The 18,202-nt window shown below is 44.0% G+C and overlaps 1 long non-coding RNA gene across 1 annotated transcript in view; it reads left to right on the top strand.

Moving 5' to 3' along the window:
* Positions 1–357: 357 nt before the first annotated feature.
* LOC140725879 (uncharacterized) overlaps positions 358–18,202 on the top strand; it is a 56,205-nt gene continuing 38,360 nt past the window's right edge. The window contains exon 1 of the long non-coding RNA XR_012098498.1: positions 358–436. This is a non-coding gene — a long non-coding RNA (uncharacterized lncRNA). The remainder of the gene's footprint in view (positions 437–18,202) is intronic.

Here is an 18,202-nt window from a genome sequence, read left to right as displayed (position 1 = left end):
AAATAAATCATAAATAAAAAAAGTTTTCACCCCCCAACACCCCCTCCACCCAGAAGTTTTCATATTTTATCGTTATAAAATATTTTATTGCCAGTGAGTGAGTGGGCCAGTGAAGGAGTGGAGATTTGAGGCTTTGACTCGAGAGATTCTGGCAGTTTTGGCAGTTGGACTGTGCAATCAAGTCAATCAAGATTTGAATAGCTCAGCAGAAAGCCGTTGATTAGACAATCAAGATTTGAATAGCTCAGAATCAGCAGAAAGCAGCTGATTGGGCAATCAAGGTCAGGTGACCAAGCAGTTTGGAAAACTCAAACAAATAAATAGAGGGGTAGCTCAAGTGGATCAGCCTGTGGAAAGTGACTAGTGAGTCAGTGAAGGAGTAGAGATTTGAGGCTTTGACGAGAAGAGGCTGAAGATGAGCTTCACTACAAGTGAGGTAAGGCCGGGTAAGTTCCTTTCAAAGGAGAACGTTTCAAAAGTTGAGGCAAGTATTGGGTAGGTCATGGCAGCTGAGATTGGCCCCGTGGTTTGTTCATCCTGCAGCATGTGGGAAATCAGGGATACTTCCAGTGTCCCTGACGACTATGTGTGCAGGAAGTGTGTCCAACTGCAGCTTCTGGCAGACCGCATTGAGCGTCTGGAGCTGCGATTGGATTCATACTGGAGCATCCGCGATGCTGAGAAAGTTGTGAATAGCATGTTCAGTGAGTTGGCCACACTGCAGGTAAAGGCTACATGGGCAGCAAGGGAAGGGGTGGCCACTAGACAGTGTAGCAGTTGGCAGGTAGTGCAGGGGTCCCCGGGGTCATCTCCCTCCTAAACAGATATACTGTTTTGGATACTGTTGGGGGAGATGTCTCATCAGGGGAAGGCAGCAGCAGCCGAGTTCATTGCACCATGGGTGACTCTGTGGCACAGGAGGGAAGGAAAAGGAGTGGGAGAGCTATAGTGATAGGGGATTTGATTGTAAGGGGAATAGATGGGTGTTTCTGTGGCTGTAAATGAGACTCCAGGATGGTATGTTTCCTCCCCGGTGCAAGGGTCAAGGATGTCTCTGAGCAGCTGCAGGACATTCTGGAATGGGAGGGTGAACAGCCAGTGGTCGTGGTGCACATAGGTACCAACGATATTGGTAAAAAACGGGATGAGGTCCTATAAGGTGAATTTAGGGAGTTAGGAGATAAACTAAAATGTAGGACCACAAAGGTAATAATCTCTGGATTACTACCAGTGCCACGTGCTAGTCAGAGTAGAAATAGGAGGATATTTCAGATGAATACGTGGCTTGAAAAATGGTGCGGGGGGAGGGATTCAAATTTCTGGGGCATTGGAACCAGTTCTAGGGGAGGTGGGACTGGTATAAACAGGACGGTCTGCACCTGGGGTGGACTGGAACCAATGTCCCAGGGGGAGCGTTTGCTACTCCTGTTCAGGAGGCTTTAAACTAATGTGGCGGGGGATGGGAACAAGTGCAGAGAGACAGAGGGGTGTGAAATGAGGGTAGAAGCAAAAAGTAGTAAGGTGAAAAGTAAAAGTGGCAGGCAGGCAAATCCAGGGCAAAAATGGCCACTTTTCAACATAATTGTATAAGGGCTAAGAGTGTTGTAAAAACAATCCTGAAGGCTTTGTGTGTCAATGTGAGGAGCATTTGTAACAAGGTGGATGAATTGAATGTGCAGATAGTTATTAATGAATATGATATAGTTGGGATCACAGAGACATGGCTCCAGGGTGACCAAGGATGGGAGCTCAACATCCAGGGATATTCAAGAGGGATAGACAGGAAAAAAAGGAGGTGGAGTAGCATTGTTGGTTAGAGAGGAAATTAACGCAATAGAAAGGAAGGACATTAGCCCGGAGGATGTGGAATCGATATGGGTAGAGCTGCATAACACTAAGGGGCAGAAAACACTGGTGGGAGTTGTGTACAGGCCACCTAACAGTAGTAGTGAGGTTGGGGATAGCATTAAACAGGAAATTAGAAATGCGTGCAATAAAGGAACAGTAGTTATAATGGGTGACTTCAATCTACATATAGATTGGGTGAACCAAATTGGTAAGGGTGCTGAGCAAGAGGATTTCTTGGAATGTATGAGGGATGGTTTTCTGAACCAATATGTCGAGGCACCAACTAGAGAGCAGGCCATTCTAGATTGGGTATTGAACAATGAGGAAGGGTTAGTTAGCAATCTTGTTGTGCAAGGCCCCTTGGGTAAGAGTGACCATAATATGGTGGAATTCTTCATTAAGATGGAGAGTGACATAGTTAATTTAGAAACAAAGGTTCTGAACTTAAAGAAGGGTAACTTTGAAGGTATGAGACATGAATTAGCTAAGATAGACTGGCAAATGATACTTAAAGGATTGATGGTAGATATGCAATTTAAGATTTAATTTAATAAGATGCAATTTAAAGATCGCATGGATGAACTACAACAATTGTTCATCCCAGTTTGGCAAAAGACTAAACCAGGGAAGGTAGTGCACCCGTGGCTGACAAGGGAAATTAGGGATAGTATCAAGCCCAAAGAAGAAACATATAAATTAGCAAAAAAAAGCGGCACACCTGAGGACTGGGAGAAATTCAGAGACCAGCAGAGGAGGACAAAGGGCTTAATTAGGAAAGGGAAAAAAGATTGAGAGAAAGCTGGCAGGGAACATAAAAACTGACTGTAAAAGCTTTTACAGATACGTGAAAAGAAAAAGATTGGTCAAGACAAATGTAGGTCCTTTACAGTCAGAAACAGGTGAATTGATCATAGGGAACAAAGACATGGCAGACCAATTGAATAACTACTTTGGTTCTGCCTTCACTAAGGAGGACATAAATAATCTTCCGGAAATAGTATGGGACCGAGGGTCTAGTGAAATGGAGGAACTGAGGGAAATACATGTTAGTAGGGAAGTGATGTTAGGTAAATTGAAGGGATTAAAGGCAGATAAATCCCCAGGGCCAGATGGTCCGCATCCCAGAGTGCTTAAGGAAGTAGCCCAAGAAATAGTGGATGTATTAGTGATAATTTTTCAAAACTCCTTAGATTCTGGATTAGTTCCTGAGGACTGGAGGGTGACTAATGTAACCCCACTTGTTAAAAAGGGAGGGAGAGAAAAACCAGGGAATTATAGACCGGTTAGTCTGACATCGGTGGTGGGGAAAATGCTAGAGTCGGTTATCAAAGATGTGATAACGGCACATTTGGAAAGAGGTGAAATCATTGGACAAAGTCAGCATGGATTTGTGAAAGGAAAATCATGTCTGACAAATCTTATAGGATTTTTTGAAGATGTAGCTAGTAGAATGGATAGGAGAGAGCCAGTGGATGTGGTATATTTGGATTTTCAAAAGGCTTTTGACAAGGTCCCACACAGGAGATTAGTGTGCAACCTTAAAGCACACAGTATTGGGGGTATGGTATTGATGTGGATAGAGAATTGGTTGGCAGACAGGAAGCAAAGAGTGGGAGTAAACAGGACCTTTTCAGAATGGCAGGCAGTGACTAGTGGGGTACTGCAAGGCTCAGTGCTGGGACCCCAGTTGTTTACAATATACCTATATTAATGATTTAGACGAGGAAATTAAATGCAGCATCTCCAAGTTTGAGGATGACACGAAGCTGGGTGGCGGTGTTAGCTATGAGGAGGATGCTAAGAGGATGCAGGGTGACTTGGATAGGTTAGGTGAGTGGGCAAATTCATGGTAGATGCAATTTAATGTGGATAAATGTGAGGTTATCCACTTTGGTTGCAAGAACAGGAAAACAGATTATTATCTGAATGGTGGCCGATTAGGAAAAGGGGAGATGCAACGAGACCTGGGTGTCATTGTACACCAGTCATTGAAGGTGGGCATGCAGGTACAGCATGTGGTGAAAAAGGCAAATGGTATGTTGGCATTCATAGCAAAAGGATTTGAGTACAGGAGCAGGGAGGTTCTACTGCAGTTGTACAAGGCCTTGGTGAGACCGCTCCTAGAATATTGTGTACAGTATTGGTCCCCTAATCTGAGGAAAGACATTCTTGTCATAGAGGGAGTACAGAGAAGGTTCAGCAGATTGAATCCTGGGATGGCAGGACTTCCATATGAAGAAAGACTGGATCGACTAGGCTTATACTCACTGGAATTTAGAAGATTGAGGGGGATCTTATTGAAACGTATAAAATTCTAAAGGGATTGGACAGGCTAGATGCAGGAAGATTGTTTCCGATGTTGGAGAAGTCCAGAACAAGGGGTCACAGTTTAAGGATAAAGGGGAAACCTTTTAGGACCGAGATGAAGAAAAACTTCTTCATACAGAGAGTGGTGAATCTGTGGAATTCTCTGCCACAGAAAACAGTTGAGGCTGGTTCATTGGCTATATTTAAGAGGAAATTAGATATGGCCCTTGGGGCTAAAGGGATCAGGGGGTATGGAGAGAAAGCAGGTACAGGGTTCTGAGTTGGACGATCAGCCATGATCATACTGAATGGCAGTGCAGACTCGAAGGGCTGAATGGCCTACTCCTGCACCTATTTTCTATGTTTCTGTTTTATCTCTACAAAGTAATAAATTAATTACAAATATAAAACACAAAATAATTGATTACATTAGTATTCACCCCCCTTTAATATGACACACAAAATCATCACTGGAACAGCCAATTAGGTTTTCAGAAGTCTTGTAATTAGTTAAATGAGGATCACCTGTGTACCGTCAAGGTGTTTCAATTGACTGTAGTACAAATACACCTGTATCTGGAAGGTCTAACTGCTGGTGAGTCAGTATCCTGGCAAAAACTACACCACGAAAACAAAAGAACACTCCAAGCAACTCTGCAAAAACATTATTGAAAAGCACAAGTCAGGAGATAGACACAAGAAAATTTCCAAATTACTGAATAACCCTTGGGGTGCATTTGTCAATCATCAAGAAATGGAAAGAATATGGCACAGCTGCAAATCTGCCTTGAGCAGGTTGGCCTCAAAAACTGAGACCGTGCAGGAAGGGGACTGGTGAGGGAGGCCACCAAGAGACCTATGACAACTCTGGAGGAGTTACAAGCTACAGTGGCTGAGATGGGAGAGACTGCGCATACAACAACTGTTGCCCCAGTACTTCACCAGTCACAGCTTTATGGGAGAGTGGCAAAGAGAAAACCACTAATGAAAAAAAACTCATATGAACTCTCAGCTAGAGTTTGCCAGAAGGCATGTGGGAGACAGAAGTCAGCTGAATGAAGGCTCTACGGTCTGATGAAAACAAAATTGAGCTTATGGGCTATCAAACTAAACATTGTTTAGTGTAAGCCATACGCCGCTCGTCATCCCTACCATGAAGCATGGTGGTGGCTGCAACATGCTGTGGGGATGCTTCACTGCAGTCGGCCCTGGAAGGCTTGTGAAGGTAGAGTGTAAAATGAATGCAGCAAAATACAGGGAAATCCTGGAGGAAAACCTGATTCAGTCTGCAAAAGAACTGCAACTTGGCTTAAAAACAGGTCCTGATGAAGGATCTTGGCCTGAAGTCTTGACTGTAACCTTTTCCATAGATGCTGCCTGGCCTGCTGAGTTCCTCCAGCATTTTGTGTGTTTTGCTTGGATTCCCAGCATCTGCAGATTTTCATTTGAAAGTTAATGTTCTGGAGTGGCCAAGTCAGAGTCCAGACCTCAATCCAATGGAGAATTTGTGGCTGGGCTTGAAAAGGGCTGTTCACTCACAATCCCCATGCAATCTGACAGAGCTTGAGCAGCTTTGTAAAGAAGAATGGAGGAGAATTGCAGTGTTCAGATAGATCAAAGCTGATAGAGACCTATCCACACAGACTCAAGGCTGTATTTGCTGCCAAAACAGCGACTCCTTTGCTTGCATCTTCGGAAACAGCTCTATGTCTATATTTAATATCTGTATTTTTGAAGACCCTGACCTGGAATTACACGCTGACTATGGTTCTTTGCGGGAATGGGACCCGCTCTGGGGTTCCACAACTGGCCGTTATGCGACATGCTCGGCCTGAGAGCTTCGCTCGCCTTCGGAGGTCCGAGAGATTCCGTGGCTCTGGAGACGGGGGATTGTAAGGCGGTGTCACGGCAGAAGATCGGTGTGTCGTCGTGGGAGTCAGAAGATCTACGGCTGTGTGTCCAGAGACCTGAGATCTTTGGGCACAGAGCTCAGAAAAAGCAACGCAACAGACTTTTAGCATCTTAAACCGGTGAGTTATTTGTTATGTCTCCCCTCTCTGTGAAATGGAGGCACCTCTTTCTCCCTTATTAGGGAGAGCCTCTGGTATGTTGAAAACCGTGTAGCCTTTGGGGTACTGCAAGTGTCTTTGCTGCTGCTTTGCTCACACTTGAGTGCTCAGTGGTGGGTGCCGATGTTTTTTTTTACTGGTGGGGTGAGGGGGGAATCGTTGTTTGCTACTGCTTATGCACAGTAGGGAGGGGAGCTGGAGGGGACTTTGGGGTTCTAACATTTAACTGTCATTCATTCTTTGGGGCTCTTCTGTTTTTCTGGATGTTTGTGACGAAAAAGCATTTCAGGGTGTATATTGTATACATTTCTCTGACATTAAATGTACCTTTTGAAACCTCTGAAAAGTGGATCTGCTAAGTACGGACTTGAAGGGATGAGTAATTATGCAATCAATTATTTTGTATTTAATAAATGTAATAAATTTAGAGCAATTTGTAGAAATTTGACTTTTGACATGAAAGAGTCTTTACTGTTGACCAGTGCCAAAAAAGCCAAATTAAATTCATTGTGACTCAGTGTTGTAAAACAAGAAAATATGAAAACTTCAATTGGGTTGAATACTCTTTATAGGTACTGTACATACATAAGGCTGGCTGGTGGTGCAGTGACATTAACGCCGGACTCCGGAGCGAAGGTTCCTGAGTTCGAATCCAGTCGGGCCGCTCCCCGACACGCTTTCCATCCGTGCCAGGTTGAGTGTCAAGCTCGCAACTCTGCCTCGTTTTAAAAAAAACACTGCGCTGTGAGAAGGACGTGGGTGACCACTCACAGAATCTTTCCTCAAAACAACCACTTGGAAAAAGTAACATGCATACATACTGTCCACACAAATAAAATTTAAAAGACATTTGGACAGGTAGAGGGATAGGATAGAGTTATGGGGCCAGCTTAAAACGCTGGAGGAACTCAGCAGACCAGGCAGCATCTGTAGAAATGAATAAACAGCTGACGTTTCAGGGGTATCTCATTGTTCCTCTTTTGCACTATTTAAGACTCAAGGCCTCTTCATCTCGTGTTCTTGATAATTATTACTCATTTATTTATTATTTTCAAGAGGAAAATCTGCAGATGTGAAATCCAAGCAACACATACAAAAGGAACTCAGCAAGCCAGGCAGCATCTGTGGAAAAGAGTACAGGTGATGTTATGGGACGAGGTCCTTTGGCAGGACCCGGCCCGAAATGTTTTTCCATAGATGCTGCCTGACCTGCTGAGTTCCTCCGGCATTTTGTGTGTGTTACTATTATTTCTTTTTGTATTTGCGCAGTTTGTTATGTTCTGCACTCTGGCTGAACACCTTAGCTGGGTGGTCTTTCATTGATTCTGTAATTATTCTATGGATTTGTTGTGAATGCCTGCAAGAAAATGAATGGCAGGTTTGCATATGGTAACATATGTACTTTGATAATAAATGAAAGTTGAACTTTGAACTTTGTTTACTTTGAACTTTATTTGATTTTCTATTATAATTTATAGACATTTTTAAAAGTATTGCACTGTATGCTGCCACAAATTTAATGACATAATTCAGAGGACATAACCCTGATCCCGATTCCAAGTCTATATTGAAAATGATTCTGTGTCTTTCTGAAGACCTGCTTCCTTTTGTTAAAATGCTTCAGCTATGATGTGTGCAATAGGGGTGTCAGGTTCATAGACTACCTCATTAATCTAAGTCACACTGATGAACCTTTCTTCAGTGACATCTCAGACAACACAAACTGGCTTGAGTAAACAAACTGAAAGTCTCTTGGTGACTCAGAGGGGATAGAATATCAGTGATACTTTACCTCACGGCCCTCCCAGGTCAGGGCTGCCTGAATTTTCCATCAGAATCCCCTGATTTTGGTATTGTTTCTAAAGATAGACACTTACGGGGCGAAAAAGGGAAGTTCTATATTAGCACCATTTTGTTCTTAAATGTTTCTATCATTTTCTAAACATGAGGTTCTGCAGGGGTGGAGATCTTGAGCAGCACACACTACATGCTGGAGGGCAGGCTGCACTATGGTGGGTAATAAATAGTTTTTCAGGCTGAGGCCCTCCATCAGAACTGAAAAGGAAGGGGGAAGAAGCTATAAGAGGGTAGGGGGAAGAGAAAGGAGGCGATAGGTGAGACCAGCTGAGGGGAAAGGTGGGGGAAGAAGATGAAGTAAGAAGTTGATAGGTGGATGAGATAAAAAGCTAAATAGTGGACCATGGAAGAAAGGGAAGGGGGAAGGACAGCAGGGAGTGTGAAATTCCTTACAGATATTTTGACACAGTGGTTTACTACCAAGCCTCTGCTTTTCATCTGAGGCCTTGTCTACTCTCTCGGGCGGATTTTTATTCTGAAGAAGTATTGAGGTGTTTCCTCCTTCGCAGGTCTGGTCACTGAAAGGCCCAGATAAGGTGGAGGTGCAGAGGATGTTTCCATTAGTAGGAGAGTCCAGTATCTGAGGGCATGCCCTCAGAATGAAGGGATGTCCCTTTAAAACTGAGATGAGCACAAATTTCTTCAGCCTGAGGGTGGTGAATCTGTGGAATTTGTTACCACAGGCAGTTGCAGAGACAAAATCATTGGGAATATTTAAGGCAGAGATTATACAGTACTGTATAAAAGTCTTGGATACATATACATAGATGCGGTGCCTAAGACCGTTGCATGGTACTGCAAGCTGTTTTTTTAAATATTATTTCCTGCTTGGGTTAATTTTGATTTGAAGCATGCAGTGGAAAGAGTCATCTCTATCCTCCCATTATGTATCCTTGAAACTGCAATATTTATGAGTCTTAAGTTTTTGTTAATATTGATAAACATTTGGTAGACAGAGTACCGAGCAGAAGTCTTGAGTACTCTAGCTATATATTGGTGCCTAAGACTTTTACACAGAGCTGTACGGCCTTGATTTAAAGAGTGGAATAGTTATGAGGGGAAGGTGGGAGAATGGGTTTGAGAAAATAATCTGCCATGATTGAATAGCAAATTTGCTAATCCAGTTTCCCACATGATCCAGATCATTGATATAGATGACAAACAACAACAGACCCAGCACTCGTTATTGGCCTCCAGTCACCGAGCATACAGCTACTAAAGACCTGGCTTCTCCAAAGTGCAAAGTACAAACCTGTGAAACCAATGATGCCTCACTCTAAATGCCAATTGACTAAACCTTCTTGACCAGCGGGACCTTATCGAAGGACTTGCTAAATCCATTGTAGACAATGTCCACTGCCTTTCCTGGTAATCTGCTTGAAAAACTCCTAAGGTTGGCTAGGCACAGCCTATCACGCACAAAGCCATTTTGACTATCCATAATCAGTCCATGCTTATAGAAATAATTACACATCCAATCCCTTAGAATGCCTTCTGACCTTCCTACTACTGATATCATGCTCACTAGCCTATAACTTCATGGCTTACTCAAAGAGTAACATTTGAACAACATTAGTTATCCCCAGGTTCTTCAGCATCTTACCTGTGACATTTAGGAGAAGCTTGGATTGGTACCCAAGTGGGACAGATTTGTCTGGATGCAGGTAGATGGGCTAGGCAGAAAAATGGGTCAGCATGGACTAGATGGGCTGAAGGGCCTTTCTGTTCTCTGTGGAGGCGGAGGAGATTTAGTTTAATGTGACATCATGTTTGGCACAGGCATTGCAGACTGAAGGGGTTGTTTCTGAGCTGTGATTTACCATGTAATGTCTTTGATGATGTTAAGTAAGTCACAGGAGAATGGAGGTCTATCAGTTACTGATCAAAAGGAGGGAAGGGACAGCAGTGGCTCGATGTCGGTAAACTGGAAGATCTTCCTTGGCTGTTTGTCTCGGGGTGATAAAGCAGAATCCAGCAACTGCAAAAATATCTTGACAGGTTGTTGACTGACCGAGCAGGTAAACTTTCCTGGCAGGGCTGGGCCTTTGAAGATGTTTACTTTGGCTGCAAACTCTCGTTAGTCACTGTCACCATATCAGCTGAGGTGCGAGGAAGGAATGGAAGAAAACTCTTCTCTCAGGGGAGAATAAGTCAGAAAACTGGGCTTCAGAAACACAAGAGATTCTGCAGCAGCTGGAAGCCCAGAGCCACGCACACGAAATGCTTCAGGGACTTGGCAGGTCACGAATAAGCAGCTGACATTTTAGGCTGAGACCCTTCATTCGGACACAGAAGGATCCTGATGAAGGGTCTCGGCCTGAAATATTGACTGTTTATTATTTGGCATAGGTGTCAGTGGGCTTCAAGTTGAACTGACCATGAGACTTGTTCATCGACATTTTATTTAGAGATACTGGGTGGAATAGGCCTTTCTGACCCTTTCAGCTACACTGCCGGTAACCCCAACTTAACCCTAGCCTAACCACAGGACTACTTACAATGACCAATTGACCTACTGACCGGTGCGTCTTTGGAATGAGGGAGGAAACCGGAGCATCCGGAGGAATCCCACATCCAGATTGAAAAGCCACGTCCAGAGGTATTGATTTAAGGGCTGAAAGAGCAGATATTTACAGAAAGAAAGAAAGAAAAGTGCACTGGCACTTCATTCCAATCTCTCAAGGATCCTGTGAAGCAACTGGCGGCTAGCTAAAGAAATGAACAATCCTCTGGATATACCCAGTAAGGTGAAGTGTCGTCTGTTGGGGGCAAAATGATTGTCAATCTTTTGGGCCGAAACCCCGCATCAGGGAACGGGTAACTTCATTTTGAAGTGTAGTGACCGTCATGTAACTGGGAGAGCAGAGCAGCTGCTGTGGAACGGAGGGTGGTTTGGTAGTGTAGCGGCTAGCGAAACGTCTTACAGCGCCAGCTGCAAGATCAAGGTTCGATTCCCGCCGCTGTCTGCAAGGAGTTTGTACGTTCACCCTGCGACCGCGTCAGTTTCCTCACACAGTACGGGTTAGGGTTAATGAGGTGTGGGCATGTTGCACTGGCGCCGGAGGCATGACAACACTTCTGGGTTGCCCCCAGCACGATCCTTGATGCAAAACGATGCATTGCTCTGTACGCTTTGATGCTTGAATGTACAAGAGAAAAATAAGTTTAAGATGTTTCTTATATTGGGGAAGTCTAGGACCAGAGGGCACATCCATTTAGACCATTCTTGAGGAGAAATTTCTTTAGCCAGAGGGTGGTGAATCTGTGGAATTCATTGCCACAGACAGCTGTGGACGCTAAGTCAATGGGAATATTTAAAGCGGGGAGTTGATAGTTCTTGATTTGAAAGGGCGCCAAAGGTTACAGGGAGAAGGCAGGTAAATGGGGTTGAGGGGGGATGATAAATCAGCCATGGAGTGGCAGAACAGATTCTGTGCCAAACCCATGCCAACCATCAAGCACCCATTTTCACTAGGCCTACGCTAATCCCATTATATTCTCCCCATAGTCCCAACAGCTCTGCCCTAATTCTAACACAGCTTGGCCGGAACTCTTTAATTCCATTATATTTTCAAGATCAATGGCCAATTTATGAGGTTAGTTCTGAGAGTGATTGGTACTGTGAATAGGGTGGCAGAGTTGGTGGTGGAGATGGGTATGACAGGGGGACTTAGAGGCTCTGGGTTTGGCACATGAGTATGTAGAGTTGGAGGGATAGTGACATAAACACGAGATGCTGGAAATCCAGAGCAACAGACACAAAATGCTGGAGGAGCTCAGCAGGTCAGGCAGCATCTATGGAAATGAATAAACAGCCAATGTTTTGGTTTGATATGGAAATTGAAATTAGGCTTTTACTTACCAATTTTATTAGATCAACACAGCAATGTGGGCTGAAGTACTGTACTGTTCCATGTTCTACTGGTGCAGTTGGCAGCTAACAGACTGAGCTGTCTCCAGCCTCTGGGGGTGGAATGTTAACAACCCAGGAAGTGCCCTCTTCGAATTAGGGAGCAGGCACAGGATCCTGAAGGCCTACACACATTTTTGGAACACCTTCTTGCCTCCACTATTAGATTTCTGAACAGACAATGAACCCATGTACACTACCTCACTATTTTTGCGCTCTCTTTGCACTACTTATTTAATTTAATTATATACATAATACATGTTAAATATATATTTATATAATTATTTATGTGTATTATCATTCTGTGAAAAGTCTTAGGCTAAGGGTGCCTGGCTTTTGCACAGTATACACAGTATATAAAATTAAGTGCAGTGCAATATATAAATATTACTATAAATTACAGTGAGATATTTTTCTTATTGTAATTTATAGTACATTTTATGTATTGCCCTGTACTGCTGCCACAAATCAACATATTTCACAACATATGCCAGTGATAATAAACCTGATTCTGATTCTGAAATTTGGAATGTACAACCAATACAACTTGACCTTAGCCATCTCTTGAAAGAATCCAGAGTGCAGGCCTGTTTAATGTGTTTATAATTGACTTTAGTGACACGCTGAAAGGGCTCCCGCACCAAAGAGTGCAGTCCGCTCAAAAAAGCTCTCCGAGACGGACCCACAGGGGGATTTGTGTCACGTATCAGTGGGAGACAATTACCATCAGATGCTGGCTTTGATCTACTTGTTTAAGATCTCCCCCTCTGGCAAGTACTTTGAGTTATGGTTGAACTCAGTAGAGGAATCTATGTGAAATGCTGGCAAGCAGGTCTTACCAGTGTCTGTCTGGTCAGACAGTCAACCTTTTAACATCCATCAAAGCCCACTTGATCTTGTCAACCAACCGAAACATCCCATAATTAATCGTGAGAAGCCAGTGTTGTGGCATGAGATTCTTGTTAAACGTACACGGCTCCCTTGTCACAACACGTCTTGTTCGATCAGCTCTCCGCCAGAGACAGGAGACCCTGTTGACTGAAAGCAGAGCACCGTGCCAAACTTTAGCTCGTGTTTACCTACAAGAAAGGGGCTCTTTGACCTCTGATTTGATTCATGTTATCTGGAGACCAGAGTCGGAAGGTTCCGGAGACTTCACTTATCTGGCGTGGGATTCGCATAAACACACACGCATGCGCGCGCACGCACGCAGCAGGTAGTGCTGCTGTCTCACGGCTCTAGCGACCCAGGCTGGATCCTGAGCTCTGGTGCTACACACGTGGAATTTGTGTGACTGCGCTGGTTCTCCACCGGGACCTCCAGTTTCTCCCACAGAGACTGGCGGGTTGGTGGGTTAACAGTTTGTTGAGATAATCATAGAAAAGTACAGCACAGAAACAGGCCCTTTGGCCCATCTAGTCCATGACAAACAATTTAAGCTGCCTACTCCCATCAACCTGCACCAGGACCATAGCTCTCCATACCCCTACCATCCATTTACCTATCCAAACTTCTCCTAAACATTGAAGTCAAGCTGGCATTCGCCACCTGCACTGGCAGTTTGTTCCACATTCTTACAATCCTCTGAGTGAAGAGGTTCCATCTCATGTTCCACTTAAACCTTTCACTCTTAGCCATGACATCTAATTGTAGTTCCACACAACCTCAGTGGAAAAAGTTTTCTTGCTTTTGCCCTATCTATACCTCTCATAATTTCGTACACCTCTATCAAATCTCCTGTCGATCTTCTGCATTCCAAGAAATAAAGTCCTAACCCACTCAATCTTTTCTCATAACTCGGGTCCTCCATCCTGGTAGCATCCTTGTTGATACGTGGGGATGGGAGGATATGGATGATACACAAGAAGGAAGCACTTGGAGAGCGGTCACATTTAAATCCATCGAATATTGATAGGCCGACACTGTTGTAGTGTGTCATTATTTGAGTTACTGTTGTCTTCCTGTCAACTTCAAGTCTGACCATTCCCCTCTGATCTCTCTCATGAACAAGACATTTTTGCTCAATGGATGTTTTTTTTCCATCCATTCTCTGTAAACTCTAGAAACCATTGTGTGTGAAAATTCCAGATCAGCAGTTTCTGAGGTGCTCAAACCATCTTGCCTGCCACCAGCACCTATTCCATGGACAATGTCACTTGGATCGCATTTCTTCCCCATTCTGATGTTTGGTCTGAAAAATAACTGAACCCCCTGACCATGTCCGCGTGCTTTTATGCATTGAGTTACTGCCATAGGATTGGCTGGTTAGATACTTGCATTAATGTGCAGGTGTGTGGGTGTACCTTATAAAGAAAATCTTGCATTAATAGAAAACATTTCACACCTGTTCACTTCCTTCCAGAGATGCTGACAGATCAGCTGAGCTCCTATAGTATTTTCTGTATGTTGTTCGAGATTTCTGCAGAATCCTTTGCGTTTATGAGAGACAGAGAGACCACCTTCTCTCTGAACACAACAAAGAGAAAATGCTGTGGCCAACCATTTTAATTCCACTTCCCATTCTCATTCTCACATGTCTGCTCATGGCCCTCTCTACTGATGAGCAACACCTCATATTCTGTCTGGGTAGCTTCCAACCTGACTGATGGCATGAACATTGATTTCTCTGACTGCTGGTAATTCTTTCCGTTCCCCTTTCTTCTCTTTTCCATTCTCCATTCTGGCTACTCTCTTCTCCTCACCTGCCTATCACATCTCTCTCGTACTCCTTCCCTTTTTCTCACAGCCCACTCTCCTCTCCCAACAGATTCCTGCAGGATGCCACACATCCTAGCATGCCAACTGCACAACACGTGACCACAATAACAGCAGAGAGTTGTAGACACAGCTCAGCACATCATGGAGACCAGCCATGGAGTTGGTCTATACTTCTCACTGCCTCAGTGAAGCAGCCAGCATAATCAAAATTACCACCCACTCCGGACATACTCTCTTCTTCCCAACTCCTGCGACACTGCTGGTGCCAAACTGTATGGGTCTCTGCTATCCCATAGAACATTAGAACCATAGAACATTACAGCACAGAAACAGGCCTTCTGGCACTTCTTGGCTGTGCCGAACCATTTTTCTGCCTAGTCCCACTGACCTGCATCTGGGCCATATCCCTCCATACCCCTCTCATCCATGTACCTGTCCAAGTTTTTCTTAAATGTCAAAAGAGAGCCCGCATTCACCATTTCATCTGGCAGCTCATTCTACACTCCCACCACTCTGTGTGAAGAAGCCCCCCCCCCCCCATGTTCCCTTTAAACTTTTCCCCCTTCACCCTTAACCCATGTCCACTGGTTTTTTTCTCCCCTGGCCTCAGTGGAAAAAGCCTGCTTGCATTCACTCTATATATACCCATCATAATTTTATATACCTCTATCAAATCTCCCCTCATTCTTCTAAGCTCCAGGGTATAAAGTCCTAACCTAGTCAACCTTTCTCTGTAACTCAGTTTCTCAGGTCCCAGCAACATCCTTGTAAACCTTCTCTGCACTCTTTCAACCTTATTAATATCCTTCCTGTAATTCGGTGACCAAAACTGCACACAATACTCCAAATTCGGCCTCACCAATGCCTATACAACCTCACCATAATATTCCAACTCTTATACTCAATACTTTGATTTATAAAGGCCAATTTACCAAAAGCTCTCTTTACGACCCTATCTACCTGTGACGCCACTTTTAGGGAATTTTGTATCTGTATTCCCAGATCCCTCAGTTCTACTGCACTCCTCAGTGCCCTACCATTTACTTTGTATGTTCTACCTTGGTTTTTCCTTCCAAAGTGCAATACCTCACACCTGTCTGTATTAAACTCCATCTGCCATTTTTCAGCCCATTTTTCCAGCTGGTCCAAATCCCTCTGCAAGCTTTGAAAACCTTCTTCACTGTCCACTACACCTCCACTCTCTGTATCATCAGCAAATTTGCTGATCCAATTTCTTTATTCCTTTAGGTTTATCAACTGCTTAGAGATGGTGAGCCTGCTACATGGACAACAGCCTGCTCTCCATAGTATACTGTCCTGACTTGTGTACTGGCTTGGTATCACATGGACAGCTAGAACACATCCATGGTGACCCCAACCAATGGAGGACCTCATCAATGGCCCCCTTGTGCAACAAGATGTACCTTAGACATAAGAACATAGGAAACAGGAGTAGGCCATCCAGCCCATCCAGCCTGCCCCGCCATTCAATAAGATCATGGCTGATCTGTCTGTAAACTCAGTTCCATCTACCCCATAACCCTTAATTCCCCTACTGTGTAAAAATCTATCTAACTGTATCTTAAATATATTTAGTGAGGAAGCCTCAACTGCTTCCCTGGGCAGAGAATTCCACAGATTCACCGCTCTCTGGGGGAAAAACAGTTTCTCCTCAACTCCATCCTAAATCTTCTCCCCTGAATCTTGAGGCAACCTCACAGTCTACCTCGTTAGCCTGCAGTGCACTTTTTTCTGTAACTGTGACACTTTATTCTGCATTCTGTTAATGCTTTTTCTTTGAACTTCCTCAATGCAATGACATGACAAAATGCTTCACAGGATGGCATGCAGGACAGTGTTTTTCACTGTTCCTCTCTGTAAAGTTCAAAGTAACTTCATTATCAAAGTACGAGTATGTCACCATATGCAACTTTGAGATTCATTTTCTTGCCAGCATATTCAATAAATCCATAAAATAATAACCAAAAACAGGTGGGGCAAGTGAAGTTGTGTGAAGTTATCTCCTTTGGTTCAAGAGCCTGATGGCTAAGGGGTAATAACTTAATATTAAATAAATTTACCAAAAGACAATGTTGGAGGAGCTGAATCTCTGCCTTGCCTGGAAAGGCTGTTTAGGTCCTTGGGTGGTGGTGAGGGAGGAAGTGCAGGCACAGATGTTAATGCCTCCTACAGATGCCGGGAGGTGGTGAATGATATTTCTCTTGAGTAGATCTGAACTATTTCTCAAAACTTAGAACATGGAAGAATGCAGCACAGGAAGAGGACCTTTAACTAAAAAGCTTAAACTAAATCTATGCCTTCTGCCTACATTCTCTACACATTCATGTGCCTATCCAAGACCCCCTTAAACACCTTCATTGTACCTGACTCCCACACTGCTCCTGGCACTGACCACTCTCCATGTGAAAAAACATTGCCCTGCATGTCCTCTTTGATCTTGCCCACTCTCGCCTTAAATGCATGTTCTCTAGTGTTCGATATTTCAACCCCAGGAGAAAGATGTTGTCTGTCTACTTCATCTACATAATCTTATAAGCTTCCACCCAATCTCCCGGATGCAAGAAATTTCACAGATACCAAGTAACTCCCATAATATGCTGGAGGAACTCAGCAGGTCAGGCAGCATCTATGGAGATAGATTGCTGATAAATAACCCCAGAAACGCTGCCTGACCCGAGTTCCTCCTGCAACCTGAGTGAGTTACTTTCTCCCCCCACCCGAGGCACATCTTGATGAAGGCAGGCATCCATGATGAAATTTTGCATCAGCTAGAGATAAAGGAAACATTTTCATCCTCTGGTTACCATCAGCGAGGAATGTGTCTTATCATCATCTCTTTGGAAGAATTACAGGTATGATGCCTGCCCCCACCTTTTCCACTATACTATATGGATGTGTGTCACTCAACTAAAGTTCGGGACTGGGAATGGTGGGTAGGGGGGTTGTGGGACAGGTTGCAAAGCTCAGTTTATCACAGTCTTGAGCAAAGGTTTAACCTTTTAGACCATGAGACATAGGAACAGAATTGGCCCATTGAGTCTGCTCCACCATTCCATGGCTGATTTATCATCCCTCTCAACCCCATTCTCCTGCCCTCTCCCCATAACCTTTGACACCCTGACTAATCAAGAACCTATCAACTTCATCCTTAAATACAACCAATGATTCAGCACTCTTTGGCTAAATGAATTTCTGCACATCTCTATTCTAAAAGGATGCCCTTCTATTAGACCATAAGATATAGGAGCAGAATTAGGTTATTCAGCCCATTGAGTCTGCGCCACCATTTCTTCATGGCTGATCCCAGATCCCATTCAACCCCATGCCCCTGCCTTCTCACTGTATCCCTTGATGCCTCAACCAATCAGGAAATGATTAACTTCCACTTTAAATATACCCACAGACTTGGCCTCCACCGCAGTCTGTGGCAGAGCATTCCACAGATTCACCACTCTTTGGCTAAAAAAGTTCC

Source organism: Hemitrygon akajei, chromosome 4 (assembly GCF_048418815.1).
Source record: "Hemitrygon akajei chromosome 4, sHemAka1.3, whole genome shotgun sequence".
Classification (NCBI taxonomy): Eukaryota; Metazoa; Chordata; class Chondrichthyes; order Myliobatiformes; family Dasyatidae; genus Hemitrygon; species Hemitrygon akajei.
The sequence above is the reverse complement of the archived record's forward strand: the minus strand, read 5'-3'. Positions and strand labels throughout refer to the sequence as shown.